Source organism: Panthera onca, chromosome C2 (genome assembly GCF_046562875.1).
Source record: "Panthera onca isolate mPanOnc1 chromosome C2, mPanOnc1 haplotype 2, whole genome shotgun sequence".
NCBI lineage: Eukaryota > Metazoa > Chordata > Mammalia > Carnivora > Felidae > Panthera > Panthera onca.
The window spans coordinates 4,242,592-4,251,729 of NC_138347.1; the positions used below are offsets into that span (position 1 = coordinate 4,242,592).

Sequence of the window (9,138 nt, forward strand, 5' to 3'; positions counted from 1 at the left end):
TGTCTCCCTCCCCACCCCAGACCGGTCCCAGCCCCAGGCGCTGCTCGAGCCCAGGAGCCCAGAGGTCAGAGCAGGACCCAGAAGCAGCTGCCAGTGTAGCCCGATCTCTGATCTCTGTGGGCCAGGTCCTCATCAGGCCCCCGAGGCCCCACATGAGGGTTAATTATTCACGTGGCCCTGGGACCCATAGCTGCCAAAGTCCACTCCCCGCCCCCCCCGCCACCCTGTGCCCAAGCCCACGGAAGCTGCCCTTTGAGACTCCAGTGCCAAAGACGAGGGAGACATCACGAAATATTTCCTATGAGATAGACGTTGGTGGGAAAAGGTTAGAAACTACAGAAAAGGGTAAATAAGAACCCAAAAATGAACTTGCAAGGGCACTGACGGGGGGGGGCGGGTAAGCGCTATGAACATTTCACGTGTTTCCGGCCAGGGTTCCCACTAGGAAATCCAAAGCGTCTCTCCATATTTGAAACGTGTTTAATGTGGGGAACTGGCCGCCTGATGGCAAAGGAGCAGTGCGATACCAGATAACATTTAGAACCTCCAGTTATACGTGGTCCTAGGTAAGTAACATTCACCTTCGTATGTGAACGTCCCCCTCGATGCTTGTTATCTGGAACTCAAGTTCAAGCTTCACAGGGCATCCTTTCCGCCCCACAAATCTGGCAGCCCTGGGTGGGGGGAGCGTAGCCTAGAGATCAGCATCCCCAGCGCTGTCCCCCTGCCTCTGGCTCGAGAGACTGAGGGATGGATGCTGCCAGGGACCAGGGACCAAGGTTCCCGTCCGCTCTCCCTCCACCCCACCCCCCAATCTAGAACAGGAGCCCGGTTCGTGACGGCTGGAGCCCGGCTTGCCCTCCAGCTCCCGCCGGTGCCCCCCCTTGTCTGGGTCCAGTGAGGCCAGGAGCCGGAGAGACGAGTCGTGTGTTCCCGGCTCGGCCCCTGGGATTCGAAGGGAACGTGGCCCCGAGGGCAGACGCAGCGTGCACCTGCTCAGCGGACACCCCGGTCCCCACACGACGCCCCTTCTGCGTTCTCTGCTCATGTAACCTTCAGCAGTTGTGCAGCGTTCCGGAGCGTGATGTTCTAGAAGGTACTTGGCCATTCTTAAATTGTGTGCTTAGAAACTGGGACTTCCCACCAAAACTGTCGGGCAGAGGGCCCCAGAGAAGCTTCAGGACCCTCTCCTGGGAGGCATTTTCGTGGTTTTGAGGTCGAGTTCCACCCTAAGTAAGATAGCGTTCCCAGTTCACCAGGCTCTGGGGCCAGGAGTGGGGGCTGGGGGTCCACACATGGGCATCTAGACGGGCATTGGATGCCCCGGGGGATGTCAGGAGGCTGTCAAAGGCACGTTTGGGTCACACTTGTGAACATCCTTATTTAAAGACCAGGGCTTGAGCTTGGGGTCGCGAGCACACCCACACATGCTTCTACACACACGCGACTTCATACAGCCCAGCCAGCTCTCCCCTGAGGGCCGGGTCGGGGTGACGGCGCGTTTGTAAGACTTTTGTGCCCGTGTAGGTTTGAATGTCAACCAAAGCACAATCATGAGGTGGTTCTTCCGTCTTTTGTTTTTTTAAGTTCATTTCTTCATTTATTGTGAAAGCGAGCTGGGGGAGGGGCAGAGAGAGAGAGAGAGGAGAGAGAGGATCCCACGCAGGCTCCACACTCAGGGCAGAGCCCAATGTGGGGCTTGATCTCACGGACTTGGAGATCCTGACCTGAGCAGATATCACGTCGGACGCTCAACCGACTGAGCCACCCAGGCGCCCCCGTGAAGAATGTGTGGTTCTTCCTCAGCCCGCTAAGCACGCGTGCACGCTTGCACATGTGTGCACACGTAAGGCACACCCACGCATGCACCCACGCGGGGCGTGCCCTCCGTGGGTCCCGGCAGGCTGTCTGCAGGTCACGTGGCTCCACGTCCAGGCTCCGTCGGGCTGCGAGGAGGAGAAGGACGACCCCGTGTGCGGAACCGCCCTGCCTCGCACGGGCTCCGTGGGGTTTGGTGAGACGCCGGCCCCTCTGAGCCCCGTGCCTTCCTCTGACAACGGGGCTGACGAATGCCTACCTTGCAGGCCTTCTGGGACGATAGTGAAGTACGGTGTGAGGGGTCTCGGGCACACGGCAGGTACGCAGCGAGTGGGTATTTTACGTTACCACGGGCCGCGTGGGTGCTCGTTCGGTACAGCTGGGCAGGAGGCTCCTGTCCTGGAAGGCTGGGGGCCGGCAGATGGCTCGGGGACACGGGCCTGGGGTCCTCTGCGGCCTCAGGGAGGGGTGTCTTCAGCTTTGCCGAGCCCCCGGGGACAGTGGTGACGAGCTGCGGTCCTGGGTAGTGACGGGCAAGATGGGAAGGGACGCCAAGGCACGGGGGCGGGGGGGGGAGGGAGGACGCAGGTGGTGGAGAGGGAGGACCCGGGACAGTCCTCGGCCCCAGTGAGAGCCGCGGGGTGGGGTGCTGGTAGTTTTAGCCACATTGGGTACGGTGTGCAAATACCCACACTGTGCAGGTTGCCGGGATATGGGCTCAGAACAAAGTCAGGGTGCAGGGGGGCTCGGGGCCCCCACCACGGGGCCCACCTGGCCTTCAGGTGCTACCTGGAAATGCGGGAATCCGCTGTCTCGACTCTGGGAGACAGGGAGGGACGGGCCAGGCGGCTCCCTGCCCACCCTCCCCTGACCCCTTGAGGGGCCCTCTTCCCCGCAGATGCCCCGGGGATCCCGCCCTCGGTACCCACCCCTGTGTCCTCCTCCTTTTTCCCAGCCCCTCCCCTTGCTTGGCGTCCCTGGGGTCCCTCAACGCCCGCATGTGGGCCCAGGCTCTGCTTGGGACAAGCAGGCATGTGCAGTTGCTTCCGGCCGGCCTGCAGGGTCCTCACGGGAGGGAACCCGGTGCCCTTGAGGCCCCTGCAAGGACAGGGCCCCGCGATGGCCGTGAGGAGGGAGCTGAAAACAGAAGACCCCAGGTCTGAAAAAGACCAGAGACAAATCGGCCGGCGGCAATGGTCTCCGTGTGGCTGGATCCGCAGTGGCCCCGTGGAGCCCAGCTTCGAGCTGGCAGGTGTCACCATGTCTGACGTGGCTCAGCGTCCAGTGGCCGGGACCTTGGCCGGTTCAAGGCCGTTCTGGAACAGAAGGCGCTCAAAGCGGAGCCTCGAGGTCTGAATTATCCGAGCGCCGGAGGGACGGCCGGCCCACCTGGCCTCGTTCGCACACGTTTTCTCCAGGTACCAATTTCTGGGGTCCTGGCTTCGAGACCTCAGACAGGACGACAGCTCAGAAAGCCGGGGACCTGGCAGGCGGCTTCGTGGACCGAAACAGCTGTTTCCACAGCGCGTGCCCCGAGGTTAGAGTCAGGAACTCCCCGCCTTTAACCTTGACCCCCCGAGAAGGTCGCCGACCGAGGGGTGTGCCGTGCCCGGGGAGGCCCATCGGCGGAGATCGCATTCCCGGGTCGGTGACCTGCCGCCCCACCTAGAACATGACCCACACGGAGACACGGCTGGATCGAGTTTCGACCCGAATCGCTCTCGAGACAAATCACACGAAGGCGTGAGCTCTCCTTCGTTGAACATTCTTACGGCCTCGGCTCTGGCAGGCGTGACTTTGTGCCCTGTTCGTGGTCACAGGCCGTGTTCCGTCTGCCCGGGGTGTTTTATTGGCACGAAAGCACAAAAACGAACCAGGGAGCTCCCTCCCTGCCGCCAGCTCCCCCTTTCTCCCCCCTTCCTTCCCTGCCCTCCTCTCCTCTATTAGCAAACGGGCCATGCGGTGGCTTGAAGTATGTGTCCCGAAGGGTATGTTGAGGTCCTGACTCCCATGTCTGAACGTGACTCTGTTTAAAGACAGGGCGTTCACAGGGGTGCCTGGGTGGCTCAGTCGGTTAAGCGTCCGACTCTTGGTTTCGGCTCAGGTCATGACCTCACGGGGCTCGTGGGTTCGAGGCCCGCATCGGGCTCTGTGCTGACAGCTCGGAGCCTGCTTGGGATCCTGTCTCCCCCTCTCTCTCTGCCCCTCCCCCTTCTCAAAATAAATAAACAGACTTAAAAAACAAAACAGTGTTTTGCTCGCTAAGAACTTGCCTTGCCAAGTAAAGAACCGCTTTGTAGATCAAATTTGTTTGACCTCTATGGTCGAGGATCCGCTTTGCTCCGAGACGACACGGAAATGCTAGGCGCTCGAAAAACACAGCATCGTGTTAGCTCCGCTCCCAGGACGTGGCTGCGACCAGAGTCTGGCCCGACCTTGCTTTTGGAGCCGCGGCGTGAGTCCACACCCACCCTCCGGTTTGAAAGGTTCCCCTCTGCCCACGAGAGGCCGCGTGGGGGACAGCGGAGGACACAGGGGCTTCCCTTGTCAACGCGCTGATGCCTGCTGTGGAACGCAGGGCGGTAATGATTCCGGCTGCAGGGTGGGACTATTTTCAGCCTTTGGCCTGGCCGGCAGGAGGCCCCCCGGGGTGGGGGGCAGGCTCCCCGGAGGGCGGGGGCTGGGGGGTGGGCAGGGCCTCCCCCTGGAAACCCTGCAGTGAGGAAAGAGCACCCACACCGCATCTGGCACCTTCCTTTGCAGCCTGAGTTCCCTGTGAGTGTTCCCTTCTGTGGACTGAGTCATCTCCCTAAATGCGCTTGGGAAACACCCAGAAGGCTGTTGAAATGGGAAATGGACACAGTGGTTTGGGCCCTGCCCCGCTCTGATCCCTCAGGGCACATGGCCCCAACCTGGGGAAAGACGGTTCCGGCCTGTTCGGGGCCGGGCTCTGACCCCCCCCCCCCCCCCGAGGGGGCCTCGTGGCCGGGGGTGGGGGGCCGAAGGACGCACGCTGGAGTCCTGGCTTTGCCACATGTCCCTACACTCGGAGATGAGGCCACAGCTCTGTCAAGGGGTCTCGAGAAGCGGACACCCGGTGCTTAGCCCAGGAGTGGGTGATTCGATGGTGGTCACGGCCTCCCGGCAGGCAGCAGACCCGCCGGGAGGGGCCGGCCCTGTCCCCAGGCCCGGGGCTCAGCATCCCTCCCCTGTGGGACCAGCCCTCTCCCAGTGGGCGCGGACCCACCAGTGGCCTGCCTTGCTTCCTCGCCTGCAGGGCTGGAGGGGACCGGAGGCAGTGCCTGAAAGCGGAGAGGAGGCGGCCTCTTCAAACAAACCTAAATGCCCAGGGGGATGACCACTTCCTGGCGGGCCCAAACTCCCCCAAGGTCACAGACTATCTCACTGAGGGGCTCCACATCACCCACTTGAGGTCTGTCAAAGCCTGTCACTTGCAAAACGGTTTGGAGAACGAATCCGCTTGGCTAAATGGTCTGCAGGACTTCTCAGGGCCTTGGCTGTGCTCACTCGCTCAGGGACCCCATGAGCAGGGGCCCGGGAGCTGAACTTCCCAGGGATATCTGACTTGGGCTATTTTTAAAAGTCTGGTTTATCGAGACAAATTCACGTACAGGAAGACAGCTTGGCGGTTGACCCAAGAAATACAAACTAATGTTTGCACCCAAACTTGTATACCGGTGTTTATGGCAGCTCGACTCCTAATCGCCCCTTTCTATGAGTTTCGACTGACGCATGTCTCGAATTCGAGACACAGAACATAGCTGTGACCCCCAAAGCGCGCCAGCTCCCGTTGCTGTCAGTCTCCTCCTCCCGCCCCAGCCCCCGGCCACCACCGACTGCTTCCCGGTCTCTGCCGTTGTGCCTTTTCCAGAAAGACATCTCAACAGGGTCATGGGCATGTAGCCTTTCGCGCCTGGCGTCCTTCAGCCGATGCGTTAAGCTCTCTCCGTGTTGGCGTGCGTATCTGCGGCTTGTTCCTTTCTCCCGCCGAATAGCGTCGGTCGTTGGCATCACCCTAACCTGTTTATTCCGTGACCAGCAGATGGATGTTGGGGGTTGTGTCCAGTTTGGGGCGATTAGGAGTCGAGCTGCCATAAACACCGGTATACAAGTTTGGGTGCAAACATTAGTTTGTATTTCTTGGGTCAACCGCCAAGCTGTTTTCCGAAGCGTTTTCACCTGCGTTTTCTCTAACGATGAGCGACCGGGCATCTTTTCACCGTCTTCTTTGCTGACCGTTCATCTTTTCCTGAAATACCGTTTTTTTTTTTGTTTTGGGTTTTGTTTTTTGTTTTTGTTCGTTTGTTTCTTTTTGCTGGACTGTCCCTCGGGAAATGCTTTCCTCTCCCAGTCCCTTCATTTTAAACATGAAGCGGAGGGGCGCCTGGGTGGCTCAGTCGGTTGAGCGTCTGACTTCGGCTCAGGTCATGATCTCATAGTCTGTGGGTTCAATCCCCACATTGGGCTCTGTGCTGACAGCTCAGCCTGGAGCCTGCTTCTGCTTCTGCTTCGGATTCTGTGTCTCCCTCTCTCTCCACCCCTAAGCCACTCGCATTCTGTCTCTGTCTCTCAAAAATAAATAAACATTAAAAAAAAAATTTAAAGATGAAGAGGAAAGTCAGGACCGGTGAGGGCATGTGACGTGCTGGAAGTCGCTCAGTAGTGGCAGAGCTGGGAGAAGACCTCACTCTCGACGCTGGCAGGAGGCTCTGTTCCTTGAACAGAGATGAAGAACGAACCCCAAAGCGACTGAGTGGGATTGCTTGTTCCCCTCCACTCAAAATGTGAAGTCCCCCCGCTTATAAGGAAACAAATGAGCTCTATGGCCCTTGATCTGGGACTTCAGGTTAAACATGATAGATTGAACATATACATTGATTCCTGATCCTTTGAAAGAAATCCTCTAACACACCGGCGCTGGAGAAGTCAGAAAAGTCAACTCACCAGAGCAAAAGGAAGGGAGACGGGGCAACGGGCAAGGGTCGTCCGTGAAAATTCCTAGAGTCGGACTACCGGCTAGTGGCCTCCCCAAATCCTTTTCCCTTCGTCCTTGCTGACAGAATCCTGATTTCAGCGGGGGCAGTAGTGTTCCCAATTAACTTGTTTCCCCACACTCCTTGTACCTAAGGATGTCCCCGTGAGCCCTGTAACTGAAGTCTGCTGGAGACCACGGGAAAATCCTGTTCCTGACACTGGGGCCACTCCTTCTTCTTCCTTCCCTCCCTCCCTCCCTCCTTCCTTCCTCCCTTCCTCTCTTCCTCCCTTTCTTCCTTCCCCTCCTCCTCCCCCTTCTTTCTTTTCTTTTCTTTTTTCTTCTCTTCTCTTCTCTCGTTTCTTTTCTTCTTTCTTTCTTTCTTTCTTTCTCTCGTTCCCTTTCTTCCCTTTCCCTTTCTTTCTTCCTTTTCTCTCTCTCTCCCTTTCCCTCTCTCTCTCTCCTCTCTCTCTCTGTTTCTTTCTTTCTTTGTTTGCTTCTTTCTCTCCTCTCTTCCTCTTGACTTGGAAGGTGGACATGAAGCTGGGGTGAAGGGGCTATCTTGTGACCATGAAAGCACACTGAGGATGGGAGTCACCTGAGAAGCGTGGTAAAGCGGAAAGGCAGAAGGAACTCGGGACAGCGCTAACATCGTGGGTCTGCTGTAATAGCACGGATGCCTTATTTTGGTAAGAAAATTAGAATGTTGTTTGGTTGAGCCATTGGGTGGGGTTCTATTACATGCAGCCACATGCACTTGTATTTGGTGATGTACAAACACATTGGTGTAGCACAGCAATGAAAACTGAAGCAAAACTTCTTACCAAAAGCAACTTGCATTGCAGAACTCCAGAATGGCTAAGGAATTAGAGGTGCCAGGGTCTTTGAAAGTGGACATAAGGAGTTGGCTGAATACTATAGAATTGAAACCCTGAAAGTACGCTATAAGAAACATTTAGACCCTGGGGGTGCCTGGATGGCTCAGTAGGTTAAAACCGACTTCACCTCAGGTCATGATCTCGAGGTTCATGGGTTCGAGCCCTGCATCACGCTCTGTGCTGACAGCTCGGAGCCTGGAGCCTGCTTCGGATTCTGTGTCTCCCTCTCTTTCTGCCCCTCCCCGCCTCTGCTCTGTCTCTCGTGCTCTCTCTCTGTCTGTCAAAAATAAATAAAAACATTAAAAAAAAAAAACATTTAGACCCTAAGACTTCCTCCCTTACCCCACAGAACCAGACAAATGCCCAATACCACTAAAGAGAACACAGGATATTTACACTACAGGGAACCAGACAGGCTCCAGACCTGGTGACTCAAGAAAGAGCAGAAGAGAGGAACGATATAAGAACATTTCCCAAAACGGTAAGGGATGAGTTTCCTGATTGAAAGAGCTACCTACATTTCTAAACAATAAATGAGGAAAAAAAAAACCCACGTCATTTTGACAGTTCAAAATGCTGGGGATTTAGAAAGGAGGAGAGCTGGGCACAAGCCAAGAGATCAGCCAGTCCTCCCATCTGGGAGGGCAGAGATCTCCAGAAGGGATATCTCCGTGGGAAAAACAAAAGCAACAAAACAAAACAAAACAAAACAAAACAAAAATGAATGATTACCTGGTGTGTGTGACTTCTTTGAGAGGAGCTTTTCTGCTTTATAAAATAATTTTGGGGAATAATCAGCAAGTAGTGTGTAAAAAATGAAGTACATGAGAATAAATGAAGCAATAATGAAGTCCAGGAAAACCAAAAAGTTGCACAAGAAAGAAAATATCATCTTAGTGTCCTGAGTGGCCGCATTGCAACAATATTTATGGAGTCATAGTAATGTCAACACTAATTGTTGATTTGGCCAAAGATTGTGATGTAAGTAAATTAGGAAGACCATGGGTAGGGCAAAAGAGGTTGAGAGTGTGTGTGGGGTGGTGGTAAAATTGAATTAAACCTGAAAAACCTAGAAATCATAGGCTTATCATGTTAAAAAACACAGAGGTAAAGATTAAAAATAAAAACTGTTAGGGGTGCCTGGGTGGCTCAGTTGGTTGAGCATCTGACTTCGGGTCATGATCTCTTGGTTCGTGGGTTTGAGCCCCGCGTTGGGCTCTGTGCTGACAGCTTGGAGCCAGGAGCCTGCTTCCGATTCGGAGTCTCCCTCTCTCTCTGCCCCTCCCCTGTTCACTCTCCATCTCTCTGTTTCTCAATAATAAATAAATGTTTAAAAAAAATTAAAAAAACAAAAAAGAAAGAACCACACAGATAACCACTGTGCTCATTGCTAAAAAGTTTCCTTTTTTTTTTTTTGGTAAGATGTGCTTTTTAACGTACAACAGTATC

General features: G+C 55.4%; 1 long non-coding RNA gene across 2 annotated transcripts; it reads left to right on the forward strand.

The window, feature by feature from the left end:
- Positions 1–242: 242 nt before the first annotated feature.
- Positions 243–3,306, forward strand: LOC132684010 (uncharacterized). 2 transcript variants are annotated; one of them, XR_013557816.2, is made up of 4 exons: positions 243–566; positions 820–1,096; positions 2,085–2,137; positions 2,774–3,306. It is a non-coding gene; the product is annotated as an uncharacterized LOC132684010 (long non-coding RNA). The 2 variants fall into 2 exon arrangements; XR_009612525.3 differs by having other exon boundaries at positions 244–566; positions 866–1,096.
- The last annotated feature ends 5,832 nt before the right edge of the window (positions 3,307–9,138 follow it).